The sequence below is a fragment of the Melanostigma gelatinosum genome (genome assembly GCF_949748355.1).
Source record: "Melanostigma gelatinosum genome assembly, chromosome: 17".
In the NCBI taxonomy this organism is placed as follows: Eukaryota; Metazoa; Chordata; class Actinopteri; order Perciformes; family Zoarcidae; genus Melanostigma; species Melanostigma gelatinosum.
The window spans coordinates 12,191,516-12,201,900 of NC_136650.1; positions in this window are offsets into that span (position 1 = coordinate 12,191,516).

A 10,385-nucleotide genomic window follows, 5' to 3' on the forward strand; every position below is an offset into this window, starting at 1 on the left:
AGAGGAATGCTTGTCAACCCTGTGTGTGTGTGTGTGTGTGTGTGGGTGTGTGAGCGTATACACGGTTTCATTTGTTACATAAGACGATGGCTCTCAATCCCAAACATAACAAAATGCGTGCTGACACATTTACACACACACACGCACACACACACCTACACACACGCAGACTGTGACAGCTAACATTCAGACGTTGCTCCGCTGGCCTTGTTTCTTTTCACTTTCATTCCTGTGTAAAGCTTGTTAGCTGCAAATATTCATTATGCACTGCCCTGAACTCACTAAAATACTCCCTAGTTAAGCTTGCAATTAACAGAAATGTTATGAAATTATTTGGATCGGTACCAATTGAACACGTTTTGGAATCGTAGAATAAAGCGCTACAGAGTAAACTTAAAGCAAGACTATGTTACCTTTGTGAGAAGAAACACATTCTGCTCATGAATTAAAACACACAGAGTTTGCTACTAAATAGCCTTTTTCTGGTCTGATATGATCAGCAGTTCAGTAGTAATGTTTGCTATGAAGATAGATGCTGTTTAACTGACATTAATGTTTAAACTTGTTGACTTTATGGCTCTTTTATACATGTGCTCCTGTTACACCACATTTATCATGTCACAGGTAAACATTGGCCACTGTTATTCAGTAAATATACATGTGTGTAAATACAAGGTGAGAGGAGTCTCTGCACTGCACAATTTCTGAGATGCATATAGACCACAGCGTAAAACTAGTGTTGAAAGTGTGTGTGTGTGTGTGTGTGTGTGTGTGAGACTTTACTTGCAGTTGTATCTGGTCACAGGGGCGACGTTACTGTAGCACCCAACAATGACAAGAGCCGAGATGTCTGCTTGATTGGTTTGTAAAAGACCCACCCAAGAGACTGTTGTCCAGCCCTATTGGCTCCCAATTGTCTGTGTGTGTGTGTGTGTGTGTGCGCACGGCTCAGTATCCCCTGGGTCACCAAGCCCTTTATTCAGGCCAGTGTTATCCTGCATGGCACTGCTTCCTGCTGCAGTTATTCACCAAAGCAACGGCCACTGTGGAGTTGATTATTGAACAGAACAATCAAAGAAATGAAAAGCCGACAACTTGCACACACTGGGCTAAGACACACACACACACACACACACACACACACACACACACACACACACAGTCACACGCACACACACACACATACACACACAGACAGAGGTAAACAATTCTGTGAAGCTGTTGCTCCTGCCTTCTTCCTCTGAGTAAGACCAAGAACTTCCCAGACTCTCTTTTTGATGTATGAACACACACACACACACACACACACACACGTACACACTGTAGTATGTTAAATGTCTTTGAGTTAATTCCACTGAAAAAGTATGCGTTGAGTGTGTTCATATTTTTGAAGCCAATTAACTTGACAAAAATGTTTTGAATCATATTTCCTACTATTTATTTATGTATTTATTTATATACCAGCGATAGTGCACATTAATCAACATTTAAGTTTCCACCTCCGGAGTTAGCCGGAGAGCTAATCTTCGTCTGTAGTCCCTGGGCAGGTTATTACAATTTAGTGGCCTAATATTATCCGTACAATTCAACATCAAACACTATAATACATAACTGCACAGCACAATACAACACAGTACTATACAATACAATAAACACTCCAAAAGTAGCAGATTTGTAAAAACAATGAGACTGTATAATGGCTGTGCCAGAGATGACGTAGTGTGATTACTCGTGATTGCAGGTTTGGTTTGCTTTAAGCCATCTTTTCACGTTTTCTTTAAAGGTTAGGTAATGAATGCTCTCTGAACTCAATGGGAAGACTGTTCCAGGAGTGGGTGGCTCTGACTGAGAACACTGTTTTCCCAAACTTGCTGCGTCTGTAATGTACAACACAGTCCCCTCTGGTATTTGCCCTCGTTACAGTGCCGCCACTATCCTTCCGCATTATGAACTGCCTCAGTGTGGGAGACTACAGAGACAAATAGAAATATGGACTTGAGCGACTGGTTGGTCGTATCAGTTGCCATGGAGAAAGGCTGCTATATGTAAAAAGGTAAGGCGGAGGAATATTGAAAGGAATATGTGTGAAACTGCGACTTGTAAGCAGCGCGAGCCTGTATGTAGTGTGAACGCTGTGATCCTTCACCATAGAACAATGGAGACGTGTTTGTGGGTGTGGATACCTCAAAGTCAAAGACGTATTAGCATCTCAGTGTAACAAAACAATACGAAATTCGGCCATTTTTGTTGGCATGCGCCGTTTTGGAAAACACTCACCGTGGAACTTCACGTGTTTCAGTCGGCCCGACAATCGCATTGACAGAAGGAGGATCTGTGTTGTTAAGTGTTGGGTGAAATCAAAAGCCACATCTAATTATGTTTGTTGGTTTTTTTTCCCCTGGGAGCAACAGAAGAGACAGAAACCAACAAGGTTTGAACAGAACACTCGTTTATAACTCGTTTATAAGTCAACTTGTTTCTCTTCTGAAGGCCCGCTGGCTTCTGTCCCAGTGTCTCCTCCATGCCAGCTACACACACACACACACACACACACACACACACACACACACACACACACACACACACACACACACACACACACACGCGCGCACAAGTAAACGTTAACACACCTAGACATTTGCATATGCAGACATGCACTGAGAGCAGCCAAGAAGACATGCGTGCACACACGTACGACGGCACCTCCACATGCTCAGACACAGGTACACACACAGAAACACGCACACACACACACTAACACACACACACACGGATGCCTGTTTTCCCACCAGCTCGAACTTGTGGGAAAATCCTTGCTGGTCAGTAATTGATTCCGCCCTGCCAGCTCCATTAGTGTGCAGCACAGTCTCACACACACACACACACACACACACACACACACACACACACACACGCACACACGCACGCACACGCACACCCAGGGTGGGATAAAGGCTGCCTAGCCGAGCTCTCCCTCTATTTGTTGCCTCTTCTCCCTTTTCTTTTAACTTTTGACAGAATACATTTTATTCTGAAAAACAAATACTGACAATACTTTTAATAAAAAAAATACAAAAGACACAAACAAATACCATTGTTGTGTTCCAAACCTCAGGTGCTAGACTCGCACAACAAAGGGTAATTGTGTGCTACTGATTACCAAAAATGTCAATTGAAAAGAGCTGATTAAAGATTACTGTTGAAGATAATTATGGGGCATTGTTTGCCTTTATTAGACACACAACATCCCTGATTGTTCTTTAAAAAGCATAAACAGTATGAGAGTAGAGGCAGCCTGAAAAGAGTTTTATTAATCCATCTCATACCGTAGCAATACATTTGTCTCTGCCAATCAAGCCCATTTTGATGAATTGTATCGTGTATCTAAAGGCAGTAATGATGAGACGATATTAATCAGTATACTTTCTTCACCGTCCATGTGACTTTCTTCCACGTTTGTTTTGATCTATTATCTTGCTCTTATTCCTTTTCCTCTCCCCCCTGATCCACGTTCCCCCTCATAATCAGAGTGACAGTGTGTGTCGGTTTCCTACCATTCAACCACCTGCCACGACCCCCGAATCACACACGGGCTTTGAGCTCCACCCGATCCCCCGACAACACACACACACACACACACACACACACACACACACGCACACACACACCACGGTGCACAAAACACTGACAGAAGCACACGTCGTGTACAGGAAGTGTACACTTGCTTTTTCAGCACACAAACAGACAGACGAAGTGACAAGACACAAAAACAACCACACACAACAAATGCCACTTTTTTCTTATCACCGCCGTTTCAACCCCTCCCTTTATCATCACACAGCCGGAGGCTTGGCAGCATCCAGCCGGGCTTCCATTCAGCACTGCCTATCCCCCGATGAACAGCCATTTACCAATCAGCTCACCGTTATCAATTACCGTCATCGCCATTATTACCGCGACTGCTCCACTTCAAAGGCCTCTTCAAAGCCGACTCATCAGGGAGAGCTTTCACATGGGATACAGATTTTATTTTGATGTTTTCACGTTCACAACAACAAAGATAACCGTTTTAACTTTGCCATTCATTTTCATTCCAGAATGAGTTATCTGCTGTTTGAAAACATGTGGTGCCCTCGTCTCATAAAGAGACGGCTTACTTGAGAAGGAAGACACTCCTCTGAGTTTGAATACAAGACATCCATTATATAAAGTTTATAGTACTTAGTACTTAGTTGAGTATTAAACCAGCTGATTGTGACCATTGAGCACAGAGCATTGGATAAAATATGACGTACAAAAAGCTGGCTTTTAATGTCACGTATACAAGGTTATTTAATGTAAATCACGATTAAATCATAATTTTGACAGTTTTAGATGTTTTATTGAGGGAATAATAGCTTCTGTTTAGACAACATTTTATATTCTGTTGCTTTTAATAAATTAAAACAAGGACTTTTAAAAAACAAAACCAAAATATGTTTTTGTTACTCGACGTGAGATGTCAAAAACTTTGGTTTTGGAGTTACTGCCAAAACTCAGGTATTGTACTGGTAACCACTGATACATAAATTAAGGACAACAAATTATCTCATCAAAATATAATAAATAATCCAATCAATGTCCCAGATTTAAAATGCACTACTGCCTTGTGTTTTCTTTTAAAAAACAACAAAAGTGTTCTTGAATTTATTTTACCCTTGAGCGCTGACAAACATGTTGAATGCATTTCCTTCTTCATAAAACATTTGATGTTACACATTGAAACGTGGCACAGCTTAGCTTACTGTTGTAAGAAATTTGAGTAAAAAACTGTAGTTAGTAGATATAATAAAAGTTTAATAATTCATAATTAATAATTCATAGTTAGTCATAATCATAAGGGTTTTGAGAATGCATAATTAAGATAAACATAAGCATAAACATAAACATGCAGAAGCATGAAACTTCTGCCAAGTGCAGAAGTATAACTTTTATTTTGAAGGATTATTATAGAAGGGTTTAAAACGTAACTGACAGTCATTGAATGTGATATTAAACTCAGAGCCAGACAAGTGAATACGCTCCTGGAGGATAGCCAATAGGAATCGGGATAAACGGAGGAGGAGGTGTTTCGAACAGATGTGGGAGGATTAATTTAAAAGACTTTTTCCTCGCTCTCTCTCTCTCACCTGGATGCTCCCGGACGACAGATGTGTTTTCACCGGAGGAGCCGAGCGAGGTTTTTTGCAAATGGGGTTTTATTGTTTTAATATGTCATAGGAGTGTACACTCCAATGTATAACTGTAAATGTACTTACATCAGTGGAATTAAATTCCTTATAATTGTAAACCAGTTTTGGTAGCGTTATTGATGCAGCGTGTCGACGGCACAAGCCGGCAGCATGGCTCCGGCCTCCCCTTTGTTATGAGGTAAAAATACTATCTTAACAAATTTGGCGAACCCCAGATGGGACAGTCTTACCGGCCTCGCTGTGTGTGCGGAAGGCGGCGGTAGTCAAGCAGACAATCCCGGGCCCACAATATCGGTAGGCAGAGCCGTTTCATGAAATCTGTGAGTTAGCGTCTAGGAACCTTAGGGGAATCTCTGCTTGGCTAAGCGCTGCTAACGGCTAACGCTCCGTTGCCGGTGGGTACGTTCCAACGAGGGAGGCCATGTTCCACTGAGGTAAGTACGATTTGCTGTCTGAAGTATGATGAACTTAAGGGATTAGTCAAGAGTATAAGGATCCTAAGAATTAATTAAAGACGGACAGCGCTGTGTAAGTAAATCACCACATTGGAATCAAACAAGCTGTGGTACGGGCGAAACTGCTTTGCTCATGCTGGGAGCCTCCTTCGGCCCAACATAAGTATTGTTAGGCCTGCAGATAGCTAGTTTAAAGCAGTTATGTAGCGAGGCGAACTGAGATGTTGTGGCTTTGAGAGGCTTAGGTGTGCAAACCTTTGTGGGCTTAGTCCACGAATGTCGGGTCTCGTCGCATAAGCTGCTTAGAGAGCTAGGCTAGCGGGAGTTAGCTTCTGAGGCCGCAGGCTTCAGGAAAGACACACTCGCTAGCTTTGGCTGTGAATATAATTAGTGGATCATGTGGGTGATTCAGAGGGCGTAGAATAAGGGCTTTGGTGAAACTAGACAGACTGGGTGAGTGGTTTGTGGCGTTGGAAGTGAATAACTCGCGTTTCATATACGTAACAGTGAGCTCAGGTCCGGAGGAGCTAAAGCCCGTTAACCGGAGGTTTAAGGGTTAATAAAACGATAATACGTGTGACTAGTCTGTGTTTTAGCAGCGTGGAAATACGTTTAAAATGATGACTAAATAAGTCCAATAATACGTGTGACTAGTCTGTGTTTTAGCAGCGTGGAAATACGTTTAAAATGATTGATATTGCATGACCGCGCTGTGGGGAGCTAACGCTAGCTACGTGTAGCTCGGCGTTGCGGTACTCTGTATGTAAAATAAGTGCTTATAAAATAAAATAACGGCTGGATTGAGAGAGGAGACAGAAGGCGTATGAGTGGAATTAAAGTGTGGGATTTTGGTGATACTTGTGTGTGCGTACGCTTTATTAGAAACTCCGTTTTTTCGTTAGCATTGCGGTTAGCATATCTGTACAAAAACGCCGGTTTCATGACAACTTCCGGTTTGGCGCAGAACAACTTCCGGTTCGGCGCAGACGGCAAGGCAAGTTTATTTGTATAGCACATTTCAAGGTGCTTCACATAAAACCATTGGAGGCATCAAAACATAAGGCAAAAGAAAAGGAGATTTAAAAACAATTAAACAGAAGAAGGAGTAACTGCAGGCAACCGTAAAGAAGTGTTTAGAATCTGAATTTTTCAGAGATTCATTGTCTAAGAGCTGTGAGCTTATATCCTGACCTTAGTTTTAATTAAGCATTATAACTTTAGTCGTTGACTTTGGTTTTAGTTCAGCATTTTAACAAAGATTAATGGTTTCAGTTGTGTTTCTTCAATTCTTGAACTTAATTGTGACTCAGTATTGTGCAGACCAGAGTGTAAGTGCAGTTCAACAGTTTGACTTACATTGGTATTTCTGATTGAATATCTTTGAACACAGTTATTGATTTTTAAAGTTGAATTTAATATTTAATTGATTAATTATTCATTGTTTTTTAATTTCATTTTACTTCCAATTTTAAACCTTTCGAATTCTGATTTGGAACTGGATTGTGATTGTGATTCTGATTTAGATGTAGAGTTTGATTTCGGAATTCCAGCTTCAATTTTGGATTCGAGATTCCTTCACATATCCAGTATTGACTCATTTTGGTACATTTACTATTTTACATAGTTCCTAAGAATCAATTTTGACACGGACGGCGCAACATATTTGAGAGATCGTTGACCTCTCTTACACTACAGACGTATGCTAACATTTACTGCTGAACTTTTGGCAGTTCTGTGTTTGTTTTAGTCAAGGTGCGTGGTTGAGTGGGTCCAGATCTGGGAAGTGGAGCAGCGGATCCCAGTTTTGGAGTCAGCGGCCACACGCCATACAGCACAGAGGGTGAGTTGACTTTGATTCAGGTGATGACAAGCATGCACATTTAATACACACATTTGAATACTCCTAGGCTGCATAATGTTTACATTAAAGAAGCAGAGTAAGGAAGTAGGAGCACTGGTAAGAAGACTAAAATGTGAAGTAAGAGAAGTAGAATGCATCAGAAAAGATTTGCAACAGCAGATAGAGGAAAGACGAGCAGAAAGTAAAGAAGACGAGGATATAAAGAGCATGCAGCGGCGGCTGCTGAAACTTCAAATAGCGGCGGCTGACAGAGAAATAAGTAGAAAACATCTGGCCAAGAAACAGATGGCCGTAGCCAAGGCTCAGGCCTCACAACAGCCCCAATATCCAGCTGCACCCCCGACCTCATACCAACCAAATCCAGCAGTACCAGCCCACACAGTGGTGTACTACCAACCTCCACCACATTATAGAGGCAGAGGACGTGCACGAGCATCTAACAGAGGGAGAGGTAACTACAGAGGAGGTTATGAAAGACCTGTAGGTAGAGGGAAGTGCTACGTATGTGGGAGAGAGGGTCATTGGGTAAGAGATTGCCCACATAAAAGGAGAGGAAGACAGATCAGTGCAGCACCACAACATGCTCCGTTCCCACCACAACATCAGCAGTACCTACGACCAGGTCCAGCTGGACCTCCTCCCATGAGACATCAACAGATGCCCATGCTGTCACCAGGACCATGGGGGGGTTCAGTGTATAGCCAGCCATGTGATCCCTTACAGCAGAGATATCGAGGTGAAGGGGAGATATGGTAAGGTGTCAAACATTTTTTGTAGATCCACATTTAGAATAGTTTTCAGTAAAGGTGCGACTCAAAATTTTTGAGATTTAATGACGTCATGATAAACCACAACTAGACTTGCTAACTCTAGAAATTGAGAAATATACGGGAGCTCTAACTAACATGAGCCGAGTGTTGTTTTCTCAGGTGACAAACGCAGAAGCAGCAGCTGACGAAAGGAAGCAGGCTGATGTGTCACCAGGCAGTCTGGTGTGGATAAGAGTCCATGAGCGCAGGTGGAGTGAACCAAGGTGGACCGGTCCATGGGAGGTAGTATTGGCAACCTCACATGCAGTAAAGGTGAAAGGTAAAACTGGAGCTACTTGACACCACCTCACTCACTGTGCAGCAGCGAAGGTAACAAGTGTGACACTCGCAGAGACAGGAGTGAACATCAGACAGGAAAATTTGAAGTTAAAGACACCTCAAAAGAGGGTTTAGACAGTACTGACAATGACGTTTCCCCCACAGTTTAAGCGAGGACTTCCATTGGGAGACTCTAGCTTCAGTAGGTTATGGAAGTCTGTAATTACTTTCGTCCTGATTTCAGTAGTTTCCCTCTTAGTATGTGAAATTAACCACAGACAGGAACCAGAACACATGCATGACTACATCAGGATTCGAAATTTAGCTTCAGTAACTAATCAAACCGATCTCAGACCACGTAGAGAGGCTTCTCCGACGACACTCACCTATGAAAATGTAACTCTCACTCTTACGTTCAAAGAAGGTACAACATCAACGGTCCAGTTCGACTTCTGTGAAGTCGTTCCCGGTCCCAGGTATGAACACATCTACGGGTGGATGTCCAAAACCTTGTGCATCATAACTGACGAGTGTGGGCCCGCCACAAATAAGTATGGTAAGCTGTTATCGTATCATAACTGTGATTGTGAAGATTGGGGATGGGCAACGATGAACACAGGTGGCGAGGGTTTAGGAAAAGACCCCAACCCAGGTCTTAAAGACCGACTAAAGATGTTAAATGCCCCAGCTTCTTATCACATGTGTAGAAAAGGGGTGGGTAGATGTAATCCTTTAAGACTTACCTTAACAGACCCAAAATTGACTGACGGAGGACTTTACGTAATACAGGGAAAGGCCACTGATAGTCCTGCCCCACAAGGGCTCATTAGGATTATTGTTAAGCCTGTAAAAAGACCATGTTCGACATACGACTGACGCAGAGAATGAGGTAAGGGGTGGAAACCGGAATGGCAGATGGGAATTTATGGTGGGTACAATATACGGCTTCAAGCCAGTAGTACAGATTGTATTGTGTGTTTAGGATCTAGACCCCTAGCAACACCAGTTCCTTCAAGATTCAGACTCCTAAGTCCTGAATTAGTTGTATTTTAACTCTGTTTACTGATGACACTTTGCCCCTCCAACACACTTGTCAGAGGCTACACTGGCATTACCCACCTGTAGAATATAATACCCCACCTCTGTTCCAGGTTACAGAGGGTCCATTTGATTGTATAGTCTCAGATACAGCTATGGGGCCCAATGTAGGTAGTATTATTGCAAATTGTAGCCACAGTCACAATGCTAGCGACTATCTATATAACAGTGTGTTAAGACAGACAGCACCTAGAGCTGATTTATGGTAAGGGTGTGGAGGAAGAACCATACATCCAATCCTGCCTAAAGATTGGACCAGTAGATGTGCGTTGATGCAACTTGTATTGTCATTCTATATCCTGCCTGTCACTGATGCAACTTATGGAGAACTCATCTCTCCACGCCCACATGCTAACAGAAGATCCAAAAGAGATGCCGGTGGCCCGAAGGGAGCCTTTGATGACCAAGTGTACATAAGATGTCATAAGACTGCCAAGGGGGGTGTCTAATGACTTTCAAGCCAGAAATCAAATAGCAGCAGATTTAGAATCTGTTTTCTCTCAGAGGGTGATGATTAATAAAAATGTCGATTGGATCAACTACATTTACTATAACCAACAGCGTTTAGTAAACCTCACCAGTGACGCCATATCAGGACTGCATGCACAGCTGGCGAAGACTAGTTAATGACCTTGCAGAACAGAATGGCATT